This window comes from Vitis vinifera, chromosome 14 (assembly GCF_030704535.1).
Source record: "Vitis vinifera cultivar Pinot Noir 40024 chromosome 14, ASM3070453v1".
Classification (NCBI taxonomy): domain Eukaryota; kingdom Viridiplantae; phylum Streptophyta; class Magnoliopsida; order Vitales; family Vitaceae; genus Vitis; species Vitis vinifera.
Window position 1 is genome coordinate 15966138 of NC_081818.1, and position 19452 is coordinate 15985589.

At 36.6% G+C, this 19452-nt stretch overlaps 1 protein-coding gene across 1 annotated transcript in view; it reads right to left on the reverse strand.

The window, feature by feature from the left end:
• LOC100265647 (DNA repair protein RAD4) overlaps positions 1-19452 on the reverse strand; it is a 75438-nt gene that overhangs the window by 45173 nt on the left and 10813 nt on the right. The window lies entirely within an intron of this gene.

The following is a 19452-nucleotide window of genomic DNA, read 5'->3' on the forward strand; positions in this document are numbered from 1 at the left end:
TGGACCAGTTAAACCTCATACCAATCACATGCCCAGTTCAATTCGCATTTTCGACCATTTTACCTTTAAACCAGAATTGAACCGCCAGACTGGACCAGAGATTCCTTCTTTTCCTTTCTTTTTTTTTTTTTGTTGTAACCTTGTGCGGCCCACTTTTTAAAAGGTCACCTCACCCCACTTTTCAAAGTGCCAATTTTCATTTCAAACTTCTGCTTTTTGCCAGCTCTTTAAAGTGAGTGAGCCCATGAGTTGACTCTATTTTATATATATATATATATATATATATATATATTTTATTTTTATTTTTTTTGATCAGAAACGAAGAATATTATACTAATAAAAGAACAAATACAGGAGAGAAAAAAAGAGACAAAAGAAAGAGAAAAAAACCAAGGGAAGGATGAGAGGTCCTTCCTACACAAGTATCAAGGAAAAACACCCAACAATAAAACTCTAAAAACAAAAGAAACTCCATCAATCTTCAAACTCTTGAAACGCAAACCCCAATCCAATTGAGTTGTAGAATGCTTAGAGGAACTCCTCTAAAAGCTTCAGTACAAGAAGCCCATAGAGAAGAATAAAACCGGATCAAATCCCAAATCATCTCTTCCGTTCTCCCTTTATCCTCAAATATCCTATTGTTCCTTTCTTGCCACACCACCCAAATCAAAGTAAGGCAAGCAATTTGCCAAAGTGTCTTACCTCTTAATGAGTTCCCCAAGCCTTTAAAAGAAATAACCAACATATCCTCAAGGCTCCTTGGAGGGACCCAAATCGCACCTACTAGATTGAACAACCTGTGCCAAAGTCCAATGGTAACGGGACAATGAAGAAAAAGGTGGTCAATCGACTCTCCATTTCCTTTGCAAAGAATGCACCATTGAGGACAGAGGGCTTTATAGGGTCTTCTCAATTGCAACTTGTCATTAGTGTTTACCTTCCCATGTGCTACTAACCAAGCGAGGGCCTTAACCTTTGAAGGGACTTTTGAGCTCCATAAAAACTTGGCTGGAAGGAGCATTAAGGGATTTGAAACTTTTGACAAGGCATAGAAAAAAGATTTCATTGAAAACGAGCCTGACAAAGACAAAGACCACACTCTTGAGTCTGATGAAGAAGGGGAAAGAAGCACAGAATTAAGGGAGGACATTAATCTTTGAAGGAGATCAATTTCTGAATCCGTTAGATTGCGGCGAAAGTTAAAATTCCAAGACAATGGTAAGGAATTGCCAAGGACATTTGAGACAGTGAGGTTTTTCATAGAAATAACTCTGTAGAGATCAGCAAATTGAGAACACAAAGTTTGGTTTCCCCACCAAAGATCTTCCCAAAACCGAATTCTCTCCCCATTGCCCACTACTAGGCGGACAAAAAGAGAGAACTCCTGGAAAACTTGAGCAATAGCCTTCCAAGGACATCTGTGAGACCATCTAACCACCATGTTGGTGTCCCATCCATTAGGATGTGTCCCATATATACTCGCAATAACCTTATGCCAAAGACCGCTCCTTTCTCTAGGGAACCTCCACAGCCATTTCCCTAAGAGGGCACTATTTCTCATAGAAGTCTTCCCAAAGCCCAAACCTCCCATCTCCCTTGGTCTACTAACAACCTCCCATCTGATTAAGTGATCTTTCTTCCCTTCCCCGGCCCCAGACCAAAGAAATCCCTTTGCATCTTCTCAATCTTTGAAGCTATAGATACAGGGATTTTAAAGAGGGAGAGGAAGTAGCTAGGGATGTGAGACAGACAAGACTGAATTAAAGTAATCCTCCCTCCCAAAGACAAATAGGCCTTTTTCCACCCATCCAGCCTCCTCGAAATTCTCTCAACCACTGGATCCCAAAATCCTATTGTCTTTAGGTTCCCTCCCAAAGGAAGGCCTAAATAAGACAAAGGTCACTCTGACACTCTGCACTCCAAAACCAAAGCCAAACTAGACAACACCTCCTGCCTAGTGTTAATACCTGAAATTGTGCTTTTTTCTAAGTTGATTTTTAAACCAGATACTTGCCCAAAAACCAAAAGGATAATCTTAAGGTTTTGAAGAAGATCCAAAGAGGCTTTAGAGAAGAATATGGTATCATCAGCAAACTGTAACAAGGACACTCTAGTCCTATCCCTCCCCACAAGGAAACCCTCAGTTATCCCAGTTTCCTCAGCTCTAATCATCAACCTACTTAGAACATCTGCTACTAGAGTAAAAAGGAAAGGAGAAAGAGGATCTCCCTATCTCAAACCTCTAGAGGCCTTAACCCAACCCTTTGCATTCCCATTAACTAGGATAGCAAAACTAGAAGAAGATAAACAGCCCCTCATCCAAGATCTCCATTTCTGGCTGAACCCCTTCCTTTGAAGCACATGATCTAAAAAGCCCCAATCCACATGATCATAGGCCTTCTCAAAATCAATTTTGAAGACTACCCCTTCCTCTCCTGACTTTCTTTTCTCATCCACCACTTCATTGGCTATCAATACTGCATCCAATATTTGTCTCCCTTCCACAAAGGCTCCTTGAGAGCCAAAGATTGTTTCATGTAGAACTTTGCGTAAACGCCCTAATAAGACCTTAGCAATTATCTTATATAAACTTGTAACCAAACTAATAGGTCTATAATCTGAGATTTTAAAAGTTTGGCTTTTCTTAGGCACCATAGCAATGAATGTCGCATTTGTACTTTGATTTATTACCCCTTTAGTGTGGAACTCAAAAAACACCCTCATAAGATCCTCTTTTATCACATCCCAACAGTCTTGATAAACTGCTATAGTAAAGCCATCAAGGCCAGGGGCCTTTTCCTTATTCAATTGGAAAACTGCCATTCGAACCTCCTCTTCCGAAAATAGTCTATCCAACCAAATTGCACTCTCTTCAGAAATAGGGGCCCAATCAATCCCTTCAATCTTCCAAGAATCACCTTCGGGTTTGGAATAGAGATTCCCAAAGAAATTTACAATCTCCTCAGAAATAATCTCAATGTTATTTAAAGTCTCCCCCCTCTCAGAAATCAGAGACTTTATGAACTTCCTGCTTCTTCTTCCAGTGGCCACTCTGTGAAAAAACTTAGAGTTGCAATTCCCTTCTTTAATCCACTTAACCCTAGATTTTTGTCTCCATTGTACCTCTTCCTTCAATAACAAATCCTCTAACTCCTTCCTTCTTAAGGTCCTTTCCGAAACCAGATCAAGATTCAAATTCCCTTCTTGTTCAATTCGATCAATTCTGCCTAAGTCTGTAAGAATATGCTTTTTCCTCTCTCTTAAATCTCCAAAGACCATTATATTCCACTCTTTCAACTTTGATTTAATAAACTTTAGTTTCCTCATAAACTTGTGACCTTCCCAACCTTCAACCGTACACTCTTGCCACCAATCTCTAAACTTCTCTTTAAACTCAGGATGGAGCAACCACATATTCTCAAACCTAAAAGGAGTCGGCCCCCATTTAAAAGGATTAGTTTCCAAGCAAATTGGGCTATGGTCAGAGGTCCATCTAGGAAGGGCCTCTTGAATATTTTGAGAGAAAAAAGAATCCCACTCAGAAGAGAACAAAAACCTATCTAACCTCTTGCAAATAGAATCGACTTGCATGTTTGACCATGTAAAAGCCGCATTCCTAAGAGGTTATATATATATATATATATATTGATATATATATTAACGTGGGCAGGCTTTTCTTTTAATAAAATTCAAACAAGCTGTAACAAGCCCTCCCTAAAAGGGAAGAGGTAGTAAGTAGTTGGGCTATGTCCTTTTCTTAATTGTAATATCAGTTACAATGACATATAATATATAGTGACTAGTTACTACTTAGAATTTTACACATGCATGTTTATACCAAAACCCAATAACGAAATCATAAAATTATAGTATTAATGAAATTCATATAAAATTAATAAAATAAGCAATAAAATTATATTTCACTCTTTGATATATGATTTATCTTCTTAATAAGTAAATATTATAATTTTGTTATTTCAACAAATAAAAAATATTAATACATTTATATGTAACCTTATCATGATTTAAATTGGTAGTAATTAAGGTAAAAAGATGAAATATTTTAAGTTTTTTAATTATTTATATATATAATTTTAACTTCTTATAACTATTTTTAATTTGATAATATATTTATCATGTTATACTGAAACCCAATGCAACCACGATTCAACCATCAATTTGACCATTAAACTATGACCTGGTAACTTTTTCGATTCAATAACCGATCTAATTACGAAAACATTGCAAATTCAATTCTTTGTGTGTTCATTAGGATTGAACATCCACGTCATTACTTGAGTGGACACATGAATTGCACATAACAACTTGCATAAAGTGCAACATTTTGTTGTGCATAGCCATATTACGTGCACACACACCTTAAGTAGGGTACAACCATTTGGAATAACTAGAAGTTGAGGCAATTGAAAGGTTAATTGTTGTAAATGTGAATGTTTGTTGGAAAGTAGAGAATATTTCTTTTGACTTTATTCTGATTTAATTATGGACTAAAATCATCGGATTGAATAGAAAATCAATTCAGATTTGTATATTTATAAGATGGGAAAGTTAGAGTAATTATAGAAATTTGTTTTTAATTCCTTAGCCTATTTCCTTTATTTTTTATTATTTCCTTAACATATTTCCTTTTTTCCTTCACTGTACAGCTTGTATAAATAGGTTGTAAATCAATGGACTTGGTGTGAATGAATCATTCTAGCTTTCAGCTTTCATGGAATCAAAGCCAAAAAAAAATTTGGCAAACTCTTATTCTTCTCGGCCTCCATTGCCATTTTTCTATTGAAGTTTTTTCTGATTTTTATTGCCAATTTGTTTTTTCCTTTCATTGATAATGTCAAAGATCTCAAATAACTCCAGGTCTAGTTCCTATTCAAATCCACCCAAAATTGCTACCAGTTTTAAAAAATCCCACACTTCAAATTACAACAGGAAAATTAAATGGAGAGAATTTTTTCTCATGGTCCCAATCTACCATGCTTTTCCTGAGAAGTAGAGGGAAGATGAAATATGTGCTTGGAACTGTCAAAGAGCCTAAAGACTTGGATCCTAAATTCAAGATATGGGATGTAGAAAATTCAATGGTCATGCCATGGTTGTTGAACTCTATGCAACCAGAGATTGGGAAACCCTCTCTTTATCTCTCAACAGCTAAGAATGTGTGGATGTGGGATGTTGTGTCTCAGATCTATTCAAAGAAGGGAAATGTTGCCGGCAACTATGACTTGAAGACAACTATTCATAATACAAAACAAAGCAATCACTCTATGACAGTCTAATACAAAAAATTGTGGCAGGAACTAGATCTCCTTCAACATTTTGAAATGGTAGCTCCCGAAGATGCAGCAACCTTGGCAGAAATTTAGGAATGTGACAAGAGTGTTTGATTTTTTGGTCGGCCTAAAACTAGAATTTGATGAGGTAAGGGGTAGACTCCTTGGAAAAGAACCTATTCCTTGTCTTAGTGATGTGTTTTCTTATGTGAATACCGAGGAAGGTCGAAGGAGTATTATGATAGGTACAATCTCCCAAGAAGCCTCAGCTTTGAAGACTGAACAAGATGGAGGCTCCCAAATCATTCTAATCTCTCTAAATCTTAGTAACAAAAGAAATTTGGAGAGAAGGATACTTGTTGGTGTGATTACTGCCAAAAACCAAGGCATACAAGAGAGACTTGCTAGAAGTTGAATGGGAAATTATCTCTTGGTGATAAAGGGAGCAAGACACCCTTCAAGAAAGCTTTCCAAGGGATCTTTGCAAATGATCTTGAACCTAAAACAACCTCTCAATCATCAGATAAAAGTCCCTTCAATAAGGATCAACTACAGCTATTGTACAAGATGTTAGGCCAATCTGGATCTCCATTTCCTCTTATTTTGCCAAGTCAACTAATATTGATTATGCATTACATGCATCTAAAAATATTTCGTCTAATCCCTGGATCATTGATTCAAGAGCCTCTAATCATATGATGAATGAGTCAAAGTATTTCTTTTCTTATAGTCTATACTCAAATGATGGTAAGGTTTTTTAGTTAATGGTTCATTTATTCCTATTAGTGGAGAAGGTTCCATTTCAGGTTCTCCATCAATTACTCTTAATTTAGTTCTTCATGTTCCAAAAATTGCTTGTAATCTTTTGTTAGTCAGTAAAATCACAAAATCCCTCAATTGTTGTGTAAAGTTTTATCCAACTCATTGTGTTTTTCAAGACCTGATTACGGGGAAGAAGATTGGCAATGTTGAGGAGAAAGGACTTTATTACATAACTCCCAAACTGAAATAGAATGCAAAAATTGAGAGGTTGCAAAGGGATTTTTTTATGGTCAGGGATTGGGGAAGGTAAAAGAGATCATTTAGTTAGTTGGGATGTAGTGTGTAATCCAAAGGCAAAAGGGGGATTGGGATTTGGGAAGATTTCTCTAAGGAATCTCACTCTCTTAGGGAAATGGTTGTGGAGGTACCCTAGAGAGGGTTCAGCTCTATGGCATCAGGTCATCTGAAGCATTTATGGATCACACTCTAATGGTTGGGATGCTAACACTTTAGTCAGATGGTCACATTGTTGTCCTTGAAAGGCTATTGCATGAGTCTTTCAGGAGTTTTCCATGTTTACTCAGTTTGTGGTAGGAAATGGGGAAAAAATTCGATTCTGGGAAGATTTGTGGTGGGAGGGACCAATCTTTGGGATCCCAATATCCAAGACTATTTAGAGTAGTCTTGGATAAAAATATTCTTATTTTTTCAATTCTCGGTTCTACTCGTCCTTTCTCTTGGAACTTTAATTTTCGCCGTAACCTTTCAGATTCTGAGATAGAAGATTTAGAAGACTTCATGGGGTCACTTGATGGTTTGCATCTATCACCTTCGGTTTCAAATGCCAAATCCTGGCCTTTATCTTCTTCAGGGCTTTTTTCAGTCAAATCTTTCTTTCTAACCTTATCCCAATTTTCTGGTTCTCCTCCGATTTTTCCTTTTAAATTCGTTTGGAATTCTCAAGTCCCTTTCAAAGTGAAGTCCTTTGTCTAGTTAGTGGCACACAAGAAGGTAAATACTAATGACATGCTACAATTGAGAAGACCCTACAAAGCTCTTAGTCGTAATATATGTATTCTGTGCATGAAGCATGGGGAATCAACAGATCATCTTTTCCTACATTGCTCTTTAACGATGGGGTTGTGGCACAGATTATTTCAATTAGCCAAAATGGACTGGGTCCCCCCGAGGAGCATCTTTGACATAATGTCCATCAAATTTAATGGTTTTGGTTCATCTAAGAAGGGGATAGTTTTGTGGCAAGCTACGAGCATCGCTTTAATTTGGGTTGTGTGGCGGGAAAAAAACACGAGGATTTTTTAGGATAAAGCAAGGAATTCAGAGTATCTTTGGGATTCTATTTTTTTTCCTTGCTTCTCTTTGGGCTTTCTATTCCAAGGTTTTTAAGGAGAGTCCCCTTAATGTGTTACAACTTGACTGGTCAGCGGTGTGTAATTCCTAAGGATTGGTCTAATCTAGAGTGTTAGCTTGTTTTGTTGTGTACTTTCTTGTTTTTGTATTCTTGTAGTTTAGTTTTCTTTGGTGGAAAGATTTTTCATCCTTCTCTTGTACTTCTTTTTTTCTATCAATATATCTCTTTGTCGTTTCCTATCAAAAAAAAAGTGAAATAGAATGCAAGGGTTTTGGTTTCTAAAGCTTTTGAAAATAAAAAAGCAGAGATATGGTTGCTGCAGTTTCGGTTTGGACATCCAAATTTAATGTCTCTTAAATTAATGTTTCCAAACTATTTGTTGGAAATGAACCTTCATATTTTCAATGACAAATTTACGAGATGTCCAAGAGTCATTGTGTTCCACATCCTTTGAGTAATAAAAGATCAAAAGTTCATTTTGCTATCATTCATAATGATGTTTGGGGTTCCCCACAACTCCATCCTATTCCGATTTTAAATGGTTTGTAAGTTTTATTGATGATTGCACAAGAACCACATGGATTTACTTGCTAAAAGGAAAATCTAAAGTTAACCCCTTATTAAAAAAATTTCATAAAATGATTGAAACTCATTTTCAAGCAAAAGTACAAGCTCTCATAATTGATAATGGAAAAGAGTATTTCAATTCAATTTTAGGGACTTATCTTCTTGAAAATGGCATTGTTCATTTTTCTTCGTGTAATGACACACCTCAACAAAATGGGGTGGCCGAGAGAAAGAATAGACATCTTTTAGAAGTGGGAAGAGCTCTAACGTTCACAAAAAATGTCCCAAAAATCTATTAGAGTGATGTTGTTCTAACAGCCACATATTTGATCAATTGCATGCCTTAAAAAATTCTTGATATGAAGGCTCCAATTGATTTGCTAAAAACAATGTTTCCACTAAAAATATTTAAGTATGTTGCTTATGTTCATGTTCACAGTAGAGAGAGGCCCAAATTGGATCCAAGAGCTCTTAAGTGTCTTTTCTTGGGTAATTCTCCAACTCAAAAAGGTTTTAAGTGTTTTCATCCACCAATCAAGAAAAAATAAATCACAATGGATGTCAATGTTTTTGAAAACCTTCCCTAGTTTTCTCAAACAACTCTTCCGGGGGGAATTTAGGAGTTGAGGACTTATCATCGTCTTTATCCCTACCTAGTCCAGTTTACCCTACCATATATGATCTCATCACTAACCCTAAAATTGAGCCTGTGACTCCATAGAATAATAGCAATAACGAAATGAATGAGAAGTTGTTGGAATTCAAAAAACTCACTTAGTTTACTCAAGAAGAAGAAGGGAGAATGTTATAAATCCTACCTCTCTTCCCTATTGTCAATCCCCATCTCTAGAGAAAGGTATTATTCTCAATCCTTCAACTCCATTGCCAATAGGAAAGGTGTTAGAGCCTGCACTAAATATCTCCTAGCCTATTTTGTCTCCTACCATCATCTTGGCCATAACCATAAAGCCTTTACCACTGCCTTGTCATCAGAAATCATCCCAAAAAATATAATAGAAATTCTAGGAAATCCTAAATGGAGGGATGTCGTGTTTGAGGAAATGAGAGCACTCCATAAGAATGAAACTTAGGAATGGTTGATTTCCCTAGTGGAAAGAAATTTGTGGGATGCAAATGGGTTTCACGATCAAATATAAAGCTAATGGCTCCATTGAGAGATACAAGGCGAGATTAGCAACTAGGGGATACACACAAACCCTTCATATTGATTACCAAGAAACATTTGCTCCAGTGGCTAAGATGAATTTGGTTAGAATACTTTTATCTCTAGTAGCTAATCTTAATTGGAACTTATTCCAATTCAATGTTAAAAATGCCTTTTTGCATGGAAACCTAGAGGAAGTGTATATGGATTTTCCACCTGGATTTGAAGTGATATCCAACAATAAGAGGGTGTGCAAACTAAACAATTCATTATATGGTCTTAAACAATCCCCTAGGGCCTGATTTGAGCGATTTACTAAGTCATTAAAAAAATATGCCTTTTCACAAAGCCAAGGAGACCACACTATTTTTAAATGCCCACCACTCATGAAAATGACCATTCTCATTGTCCATACTAATGATATAATTGTCACAGGTGATGATTTGGAGGAAACCCAAAGTTTAAAGATGCTTTTGGCAAAAGAGATTGAGATAAAAGATTTGGGGACTTTGAGATATTTTCTCAACATGGAAGGAACAAGAACCAAGCATGACATAGTTGTCTGCTAGATAAAGTATGTACTTGATCTCTTAGAAGAAACTGGGATGACAGGATGCAAACCTGCTATTACACCTATAGATTAAGGGAGATCCAATTGATAAAGGTAGGTACTAAAGACTTGTTGGAAGGCTTATTTATTTATCCCATACTTGGCTAATTATAGTTGTTGAAATATTATGTTTTTTAATTAGTTTAAATTCGTGTTATTTAATAAAAGATCAAAGTCAATTGTTGGTACAATTGCGTCCAGCTGTCGGTACAGCTATGTACAACTGTGTCCAGTTGTGATGTACAGCTGTGTACAACCGTTTGTATAGTTGTCAAATAGTTGTGATTTATTTTGTATAGTTGTCGATTATTTTGTATAGTTGGCTATCCTAAAATAGCCTTGTGTATCCTATATAAATACCCCTAGAGATATATAATAATATTCATTCATCAATTTATCAAGTTGGTATCAGAGTGAAAGTAGAGAATTTCGGTTGCTGCCTATTCAAAACTTCTTCCTTCTTTTCACCTTCTTCGTTACCATATAATGTCTACAAAAACAAAAGTAGGTATTTCTAATAGCAAAAGTAGGTATTTCTAATAGCAAAAGTAGGTATTTCTAATAGAAAAAGCAGGTATTTCTAATAGCAAGAATTCATCCATGATGACCATTCATGAGACTGCCTCTCCAACAATTTATATTAAGTTGGATGGTACTAATTATCGTGTTTGGTCTCAAATTTTGGAGATGCATATTGCTGGCAGAAAGAAGAAGGGACATATCACAAGAAGAAATGTTGCACCCGTAGAGGATGATTCAAACTATGATGAATGGAACGCCGAAGACGCTTTAGTCCAGTCTTGGCTCATTAATTCCATGACTGACCAGCTGATGTCACACTTTATGCAATGTGGAACGGCTAAGGAGGTTTGGGATGCAGTCAAGAGGAGCTATCTTGATGTCTTTGACTCTTCTCAAGTATATGAAATCCTTTCAATCACACTAAGGTGATTGTCCTCTTACAAAATACCACAATGAGTTAAACTCAATATTCATGAAGTTTGATTATCAAAGGCCCAATGATATGACATGTAGCTAATATTGAGAAACAAAGGAAGCATGCTGCTAAGGATCAGGTTTACATATTTCATGCAGGTCTTGATCACAGTTTGGATCAAGTTAGTGGTTGTATTTTGGCCACCTCTGCTTTACCAAGTCTAAAGGAAGCCTATTCATTAGTCCGTCATGAAGCACAAAGGCAGGTCACCATGAGAACAGAATATCACTCTGAGGCTTCCGCAATGGCCATCCATAAGAATAGCACACGGCCAACATCTTTTACTCCTACTGACTCCTCTTCTCGCTTCTGCACTCACTGCAACAGCACCAAACATATAGCAGATGTTTGCTAGAAGAAGCATGGTTCCGGAGTGGTACAAGCTTAAGCAAGATGAAAGAAAGAACAATCAGCTCAGGTTGCTATTACTGACACTACTCCTCCTGCTTCTACTTCTTAGGTTTCTTGATTATCTTCTCAAGAAGGTAATTCTGATTTCGCCCTTATTTTTGTTGCCTTTAACACTTGGGTTATTGATTCAAGGGTCACTGATCATATGACTAGTTATTCTTTCCTTATTTGACTCTCTAATGCCCTCACCTATTAAGTTTGTTCAAATTGCTCATGGGACTCTGATGCCGAATTCAAGAGCCGGGAATGTCTCACTTTCCTCCACACTCACCATGTCCTCTATCTTGTGCCTAATCTCTCTAATAGTCTTCTTTCCATTAGCAGGATTACCAAACATCTTAATTGTTCTGTAACCTTCAATTCTACTCACTATGTGTTTTAGGACAATCTTACGAAGATGACGATTGACATTGTTGAGGAAAGGGGAGGTCTTTACTAATTGGAGGGGGCAAGGCAGTTACAATTTGAATCTAACCGTGTTTTTCAAGTGGCAAAAGAGACGTCTAATAAAGAAAAAATTCTTTTATGGCATTGTCAATCAATGCATTTATGCTAAGAATCATCATGTGCCTTTCAAAACAAGTCTCAATAAAAGTCCAATTCCTTTTATCCATGTTTTTACAAATGTTTGGGGTCCTTTTTCTACTCTTTCTGCTTTGGATCATAAATACTTTGTGTCTTTTATTGATGACTGTACTAGGGTGAGTTGGGTAAATCTGCTTAAGTCTAAGAATGATGTTCTATATGTCATTCCTCGATTTTCCAAAATGATTATCACACAATTTAATACCCAGGTTAAGGCCTTTCACTCTGACAATGGTTGTGAGTTTGTGAATCAATCCCTTGCTGATTTTTCTCAAATAAAATGGAATCCTCCACCAAACAACATGTACAAACACGCCACAACAGAACAGCATAGTAGAGTGTAAAAACCGCCACATTTTTTTGGTAGCCCGAGCTTTATGCTTTTCTATGCATGTTCCAAAACGTTTTTGGGTTGAGGTTGTCATGACTGTTGTCTTTCTCATCAACCGAATGTCTGCTCGTGTCATTGATTATCAAACTCCTTTGTGAATGTTATCACGGTTTAACTCTATTCCTTCTACTTTGAATCTTTGTCCTAAAGTTTTTGGTTGTGTACGTTATGCTCATATACACTCTCATCAAAGGGATAAGCTAGATCCTTGTGCTCTTAAATGTATTTTTCTTGCTTAATCTAATTCCCAAAAGGGCTATAAATGCTTTCATCCTCCCATAGGCAAATACTATGCCTCCATGGATGTTCAATTCTGTGAAGGGGAGTCTTATTTTTCAGGGAATGTGTCTTTGGTTCCTCTTTAGAGGGAGATTAATAGTAAGGAAGAGGAAAAGTTATGGTTAGAAGAGAAAAGGGTATGGATTTCAGGCCAGGGGTAGGATTCAACTGACTTAGGGTAAGGAGGAGGATCTTGAATTTGAATATGAGGAAAGAAGGGATGAAAGACCAACCAGATTATTCCAACAAGTTTATACAAGGGTGGGCAAAGTTGCTAATGTCGTACCCCCTCTAGACTCCAATACTCCTCTTAATGATATTGCCATGCCATTAGATGACTCCTCCAAGACTAATCCTGAGATACATGCTTCTTCACCTTTAACATTAGACAATGCCACCTTGAATCCACAAGTTGGCGAGCAAGGTAGGAGATATCCTCTTCATGATCTTAAAGAACCTAATAAGTTGGGTTTCTCAAAATCATCTTCTAATATTGTCTATCCCATTTCTGATTATGTCTCCTATCATCGTCTATCTAAGACTCACCTTGCTTTTGCTCTTCAGTTGTCCTCTATGTCCATTCCTAATCATTTTCAAGAAGCCTTTGAAGATCCTAAGTGGAAGTTTGCTATGGTAGAAGAAATGAAGCCTCTCCAAAAGACTCTGCTAGGGAGATGGTCGAGCTCCCTCAAGGAAAGAAGATAGTGGGATGTAAGTGGGTGTTTTCAATAAAGTACAAATCAGATGGGATAATTGATAGGTGCAAAGCTAGACGGGTTGTCAAGGGATACACCAGGACTTATGGAATTGATTACCAAGAGACCTTTGCCCCTATGGCCAAGATGAACACCATTAAAGTCATACTTTCTCTTACGGTCAATTTGGACTAGCCATTAAGACAATTTGATGTAAAAAATGTCTTTCTCCATGGTGATCTATTAGAGAAGGTGTACATGGACCCCCCTCCGAGGTTTACACCAAAAGGAGGCAAGGTATGCAAACTAAAAAAGGCTTTGTATGGATTGAAGCAGTCACCAAGGGCATGGTTTGGCAAGTTAAGCTACTCGATGAAGGAGTATGGTTTCAAACAGGCGATGGCAGATCACACTCTATTCTATAAGAGAGATGGTGATGATATTACTTTGTTTATTGTTTATGTTGATGACATGATTGTTACAAGTAGTAACTCTACAAAAATAGAGAAGCTTCAAAGCTATCTAGCGAAGGAATTTGAAATGAAGGACTTGGGTCCTCTAAAATATTTCTTGGGTATTAAGGTATCTCGGACCAAGCAAAGACTCTTCCTCTCACAACGGAAGTATACATTAAATCTCTTGGTTGAAACCGGTAACTCCGCTTGCAAATTTGTAGATACTCTCATTGAGATAAATCATAGTTTGTCCATCTACCCTAATCAGATTCCAACAAACAAACAAAGATATCAAAGACTAGTGGGGAAATTAATCTATTTGACCCACACTAGACCTGACTTGTCATATGCAGTTAGTGTTGTAAGTCAATTCATACATGATCCAAGTGACCGACACATGAATGTAGTAAATCGTATCCTGGCCTATCTGAAGTCCTCTCCAATCGAAGGTATTATCATGGATGAAAATTTCGAAAAAAAATTGCCAAAATTTCATGTTTCGGCGAGGGACGGTGCAAAAAAGGGGAAAAAATATCGGAAAAAATTGGTGAAAATCGCTGAAATATCAGATTTTTATTGATTTATCGGCGTTTTTACCGATATTTCAGTTCAGTCAACACGCAGTGGCCTGGTCAACAAGCCGTCAAACGGTCGAACCCTCCAAAATATCAAATTGCGGTGCAGGCGCTAGGGCTCAAACTTGAGCCCAAACCAAAACCAAACAACCCCAATCGACCACTTGGCTAACTTGTCATTTGTTAATATATGAGCACCAGATAAATATATAATAAAACTATCATAAAACAAAATATTAAAAGAATAGTTTAATAAACAAATTAATTCTAATTATTTTATTTTTAAATTTCATTTAATTAATTACTAAAAATATAAAAAATGTCATTATAATTTTCTTAACAATTTTTTTATATCATTTATATATTAATTAAATATAAATACTAAAAAAATTTATACATATATCATCATTTATTTTATATCATTTAATACAATTGAAATTAAATGGATTATAATTTTAAAATTAGATATATTATAATCAAATATCATAATATTATTGTCGAATAATATTTAATGTAATTTAATAATATATATATATTTCATATTTTTTATCGATGCATACGATATTATTATTAAATATGATTAATTATATCATATGCATATATCATTTTTTTTATAAAACAACTTTAAAATGTTTATTATTGTTTATCATATCATTTTTAGATTTTTCTCAATATTTTCACAAGTTTTAATCAAATTTAGGCCTATCAAAAAAATTTTCTAAAATATCCGTCAATATATCTTTGACATATCCGTAAAATCGAAGTACCGATATATCCGTAATCACCGACATTTTCATCATTGAGTATTATGTTCTCCAAACACAAACATCTAGATATTGAGGATTACGCAAACTCTAACTTTTTCGGATCTAAATTGAATAGAAAGTCTATTTTAGGATATGTTTCATTTGTAAAAGGAAATTTGGTGATTTGGAGGAGTAAGAAACAAAATGTGGTTTCATTGTCTAGTGCAGAAGTTGAATACCATGCGCTTCATCATGCAACTACGAAACTTACTTGGCTAAGAATCCTCTTAAGCGAGCTTGGGTTTGCTCCAAAGAAACCTATGGTGCTCTTTTGTGATAACACAACAACTATTGATATTGCAAATAATCTGGTACAACACAATCAAACTAAGCATTTTGAACTTGATAAGAATTACATCAAGGATAACCTAGAGTCTAGCATGATAAAGGTTCACTACATCAAGAGTGCAGATCAGTTGGTATATATGATAACTCATGTTGTTACTAGTGGTCCATTTTATGTATCATTATTCAAGTTGGGCATGTGTGATATCTATGCACCAACTTGAGGAGGAGAGTCGGTTGTCAATACAATTGCGTCCAATTGTCGATACAGTTGCATCCAATTGTCGATACAATTGCGTCCAATTGTCGATACAATTGCGTCCAATTGTCGATACAATTGCGTCCAATTGTCAATACAGTTATGTCCAACTATGATGTACAGTTGTATACAACCGTTTGTATTTCTCATAAAATGAAGGGTGGTTTAGGGATTAGAAATTTTTCTATTCTCAATAGGGCCCTGTTGTGTAAATGGAATTGGCGCTTTGTGGCTGAAAGAGAGTCCTTTTGGAAGCTTATTATCAGTAGGAAGTATGGGGAAGAAGGTGGAGGGTGGATTTCTCGTGAGGTTAGGGAGGGCTATGGGGTGGGGTTTTGGAAGGAAATTAGAAAGGAAGGCGTCCTGATGTTTAAAAACGTTTCTTTCACTGTAGGGGATGGTAGAAGGGTGAAATTTTGGAAGGACATTTGGTGTGGAAACATTCCCCTTTGTGAGGCTTTTCCTTCTTTGTTTGCCTTTGCGGTCTCTCAAAATGCGTGGGTAGCGGATTGTTGGGACTCTATGGGGGATGCGGGGGGATGGTATCCTTGTTTCTCTAGACCCTTTAATGATTGGGAGATGGAGGCGGTGGTGAGTCTCCTTTCGTTCCTTTAAGGAAAGAGGCTTTTTGTTGGGATGGAGGATAGAGTGTTGTGGAATGCTTCTAAGAATGGGATTTTCTCTGTAAAATCCCTTTACAATACTCTTGATTCTAGTGGTGTAGTCCCGTTTCCTTGGAGAATCATTTGGAGCCCTTGTGTGCCTACAAAGGTGGGTTTTTTTGCTTGGGAAGCTTCTTGGGGGAAGGTTCTAACCCAAGATCAACTCAAAAGGAGGGGCTGGATTTTAGCAAACAGGTGCTTCTTGTGTTGTGATGAAGAGGAGACAATAAACCACATCCTTATTCACTGCCCCAAGGCGAGGGTATTGTGGAATCTTGTGTTTTCGTTGTTTGGTGTTAATTGAGTCCTTCCGCTTATGGTTAGAGACACTCTCCTTGGTTGGTCCGCTTCCTTTGTGGACAAGAAGCGTGGAAAGACTTGGCGGGCAGCTCCTGTCTGTTTATTTTGGACGATTTGGAAAGAAAGAAATAAGATAGTTTTTTATAATGAGGCTTTGTCAATCCAAAGATTGAAAAACTCCTTTGTTTGTAATCTTTTCTCTTGGTCTAAGTCTTGTTTAGATGGATTACCCCGTTCCATAATTAACTTTGTTGATTGGTTGGGTTCTAATTGAGGGTTGGTGAGTGTTTGCTTTTTTGTGTTTTTCTGTCGAGGGGTTTCTCGTGTATACTCCTTGTATGCTTTGGGTTGCCTTCTTGCTCCCTTCTTCTAATAAATTTTCTATGATTTATCTATCAAAAAAAAAAAAAAATAGTTGTCAAATAGTTGTGATTTATTCTATATAGTTGTTGATTATTTTGTATAGTTGGCTATCCTAAATAGCCTTGTCTATTTTGTATAAATACCCCTAGAGATATATGAGAATATTTATTCAGCAAGTTATCAAGTCATTTGTTTGTTAGGCAACTATCTTATCTGATCAGGTTGTTTATTTTAAAATTTATTTTTCTGTTCTTAGATTTCAGGTAAGCCAAGAGGTTATCTTCGGCTTCTGTTTTAAGTATCTTGTAACTCTATAAATTAGAGTTTTATGTAGTGGAAAAATCAGGTTGAATAAAAAAACATCTTTTCAACTCAACATGGTATCAAAGCACTCTTTAATTTCCTAAAAAAAAAATTATTATCCATGGTTAAAACAGCAATGACTGGCCATGCTTGTGACGGAACCTCTGAAGTATCCTCTGAGACAATTACCCAACCATCCAACTTTGTTTCTCCCAGCAATATTGATGAATCTCACACCCTACAGATAACCCAACATAAATTAAATGGGACCAATTATTTGGACAGGTCCTAATCTGTCCTTCTCGTCATTCGCGGTAAGGGACAGCTAGGCTACTTAATAGGAGACTCTCAAAAACCAGCAGCAACTGAACATGGCTATCTCACATGGGAATCCAAGAATTCCATGGTGATGGTTTGGCTAGTCAACTCGATGGAACCTAAAATAAGGCGGTATTATCTCTCTTACAGGACGACGAAAGAGATTTGGGACACTGCCAAGGTTATGTACTCGGATCTTGGCAATGTCTCTCAACTCTTTGAACTACAATCTGAACTCAAGGAGAAGAAGCAAGGTGATTCCACGGTAATAGATTATTACAATACCTTGATTGGTTTATGGCAGGAGTTGGATTTTGGATTTGTTTGATGAAAACACTAGGGTTTGCCCTGATTATAGTGTAAGATATACCAAGAAACTAGAGAAAGAAATGTTGGTTGCTTTTTCTCCATGGTCTTAACAAAGACCTAGATAAGGTCCGTGGACGTATTTTGGGAACAAAGCCCTTGCCAGGGATTCAAGATGCCTTTGCTAAAATTAGACGGGAAGAAAGTAGAAAGCGAGTAATGCTTAAAACCTTCAAGGATCCATTAGCCAAATCCTTGCTACAAAACTCTACTCTTGTCACAAAACATAGTAGTTCAGCCTATAGAGAGCAACGTCCAAATTATGGAGAGTAGCATTTAAATTCTGGTTAGCGGTGTTCAACTCCTGACCATTGTGGAGGCCAACAGAATAATCGTGTATGGTGTGATCATTGTCAACAATCTAACCATAGTCAAGAAAATTGCTGGAAATTACATGGGAAACTAGAAAATTGGCAACCAAGGCAGCAAGGTGATGGTTGAGGATACCAAGCCACAGTAGAGGACAACAAGCCACAAGGAAATTCTGTTTTAACCACTGTGCAGATGGTAGAACTGCAACAACTTTTCATGCTGGCACAATTCCAACAACACAATACTTAACCTAGTCCTACTCCCTCTTGTTCCATAACCCGAAAAGGTAGCTTATTATCTGCCCTAACCACAAAATCAGCAATTGTTCACTAATTATGCACTATGCCCTAGGACTTTTAAGATTCGAATTGTTGATGGCTCCATGTCATCTGTGGTTAGCAAAGGAATAGTGTCCATTTCACCTAATAGAACACTACACTCAGTTCTCCATGTTCCTAATCTCAGTTGTAATTTGGTTTCAATTAGCAAATTAACTAGGGATTTGCAGTGTGTGGTGAAATTTTTCCCTTCTTATTGTGAGTTTCAGGATTTGCATTTGGGGAGGATGATTGGAAGTGCCAAGGAATGTGATGGTTTGTACCACTTAGAGGATCACAAACAAGTCGTGAATAAACAAACTCAAACTCTAGGTAGTGGATTTGTTCCGATTTCCATTTCTGTTTCAAATAAGATTATGTTATGGCATAAAAGACTAGGGCATCCTAGCTTCTCTTATCTAAAAAGACTATTTCCCTCGTTATTTCAAAATAAAGATCCAAATTTATTTTAGTGTGAGATATGTCAATTAGCAAAGTATACACAAGTTATATATCCCATTCGACCTTATAGAATGTCCAAACCGTTTTCAATGATTCATAGTGACATTTGGGGACCTTCAAAAGTAAATAATATCACAGGGGCTAGATGGTTCATCACCTTTATAGATTATCACACATGCCTATGTTGGGTCTTCCTACTTAAGGAAAAATATGATGTCAAGTCGTGAATACTTTAACTCTATCCTTGGGACCTACCTTAAAAATAATGGAATTGTTCATCAAAGCACTTGTGTCAAAACCCAACAACAGAATGGCATAGCTAAATGAAAAAATAGACATTTACTAGAAGTTGTATGTGTCATAATGTTCACAAATAATGTCCCTAAGTTATTTTGGGGAGAAGTCATCGTCACTGCCTCTTATCTTATAAATTGTCTTCCATCTAGGGTTCTCCAATGTCAAACTCCCTTACAAATCCTACTCCAAACCCATCCTCACACACTATTAATCCAAAATCTTCCCATAAAAACCTTTGGTTGCATTG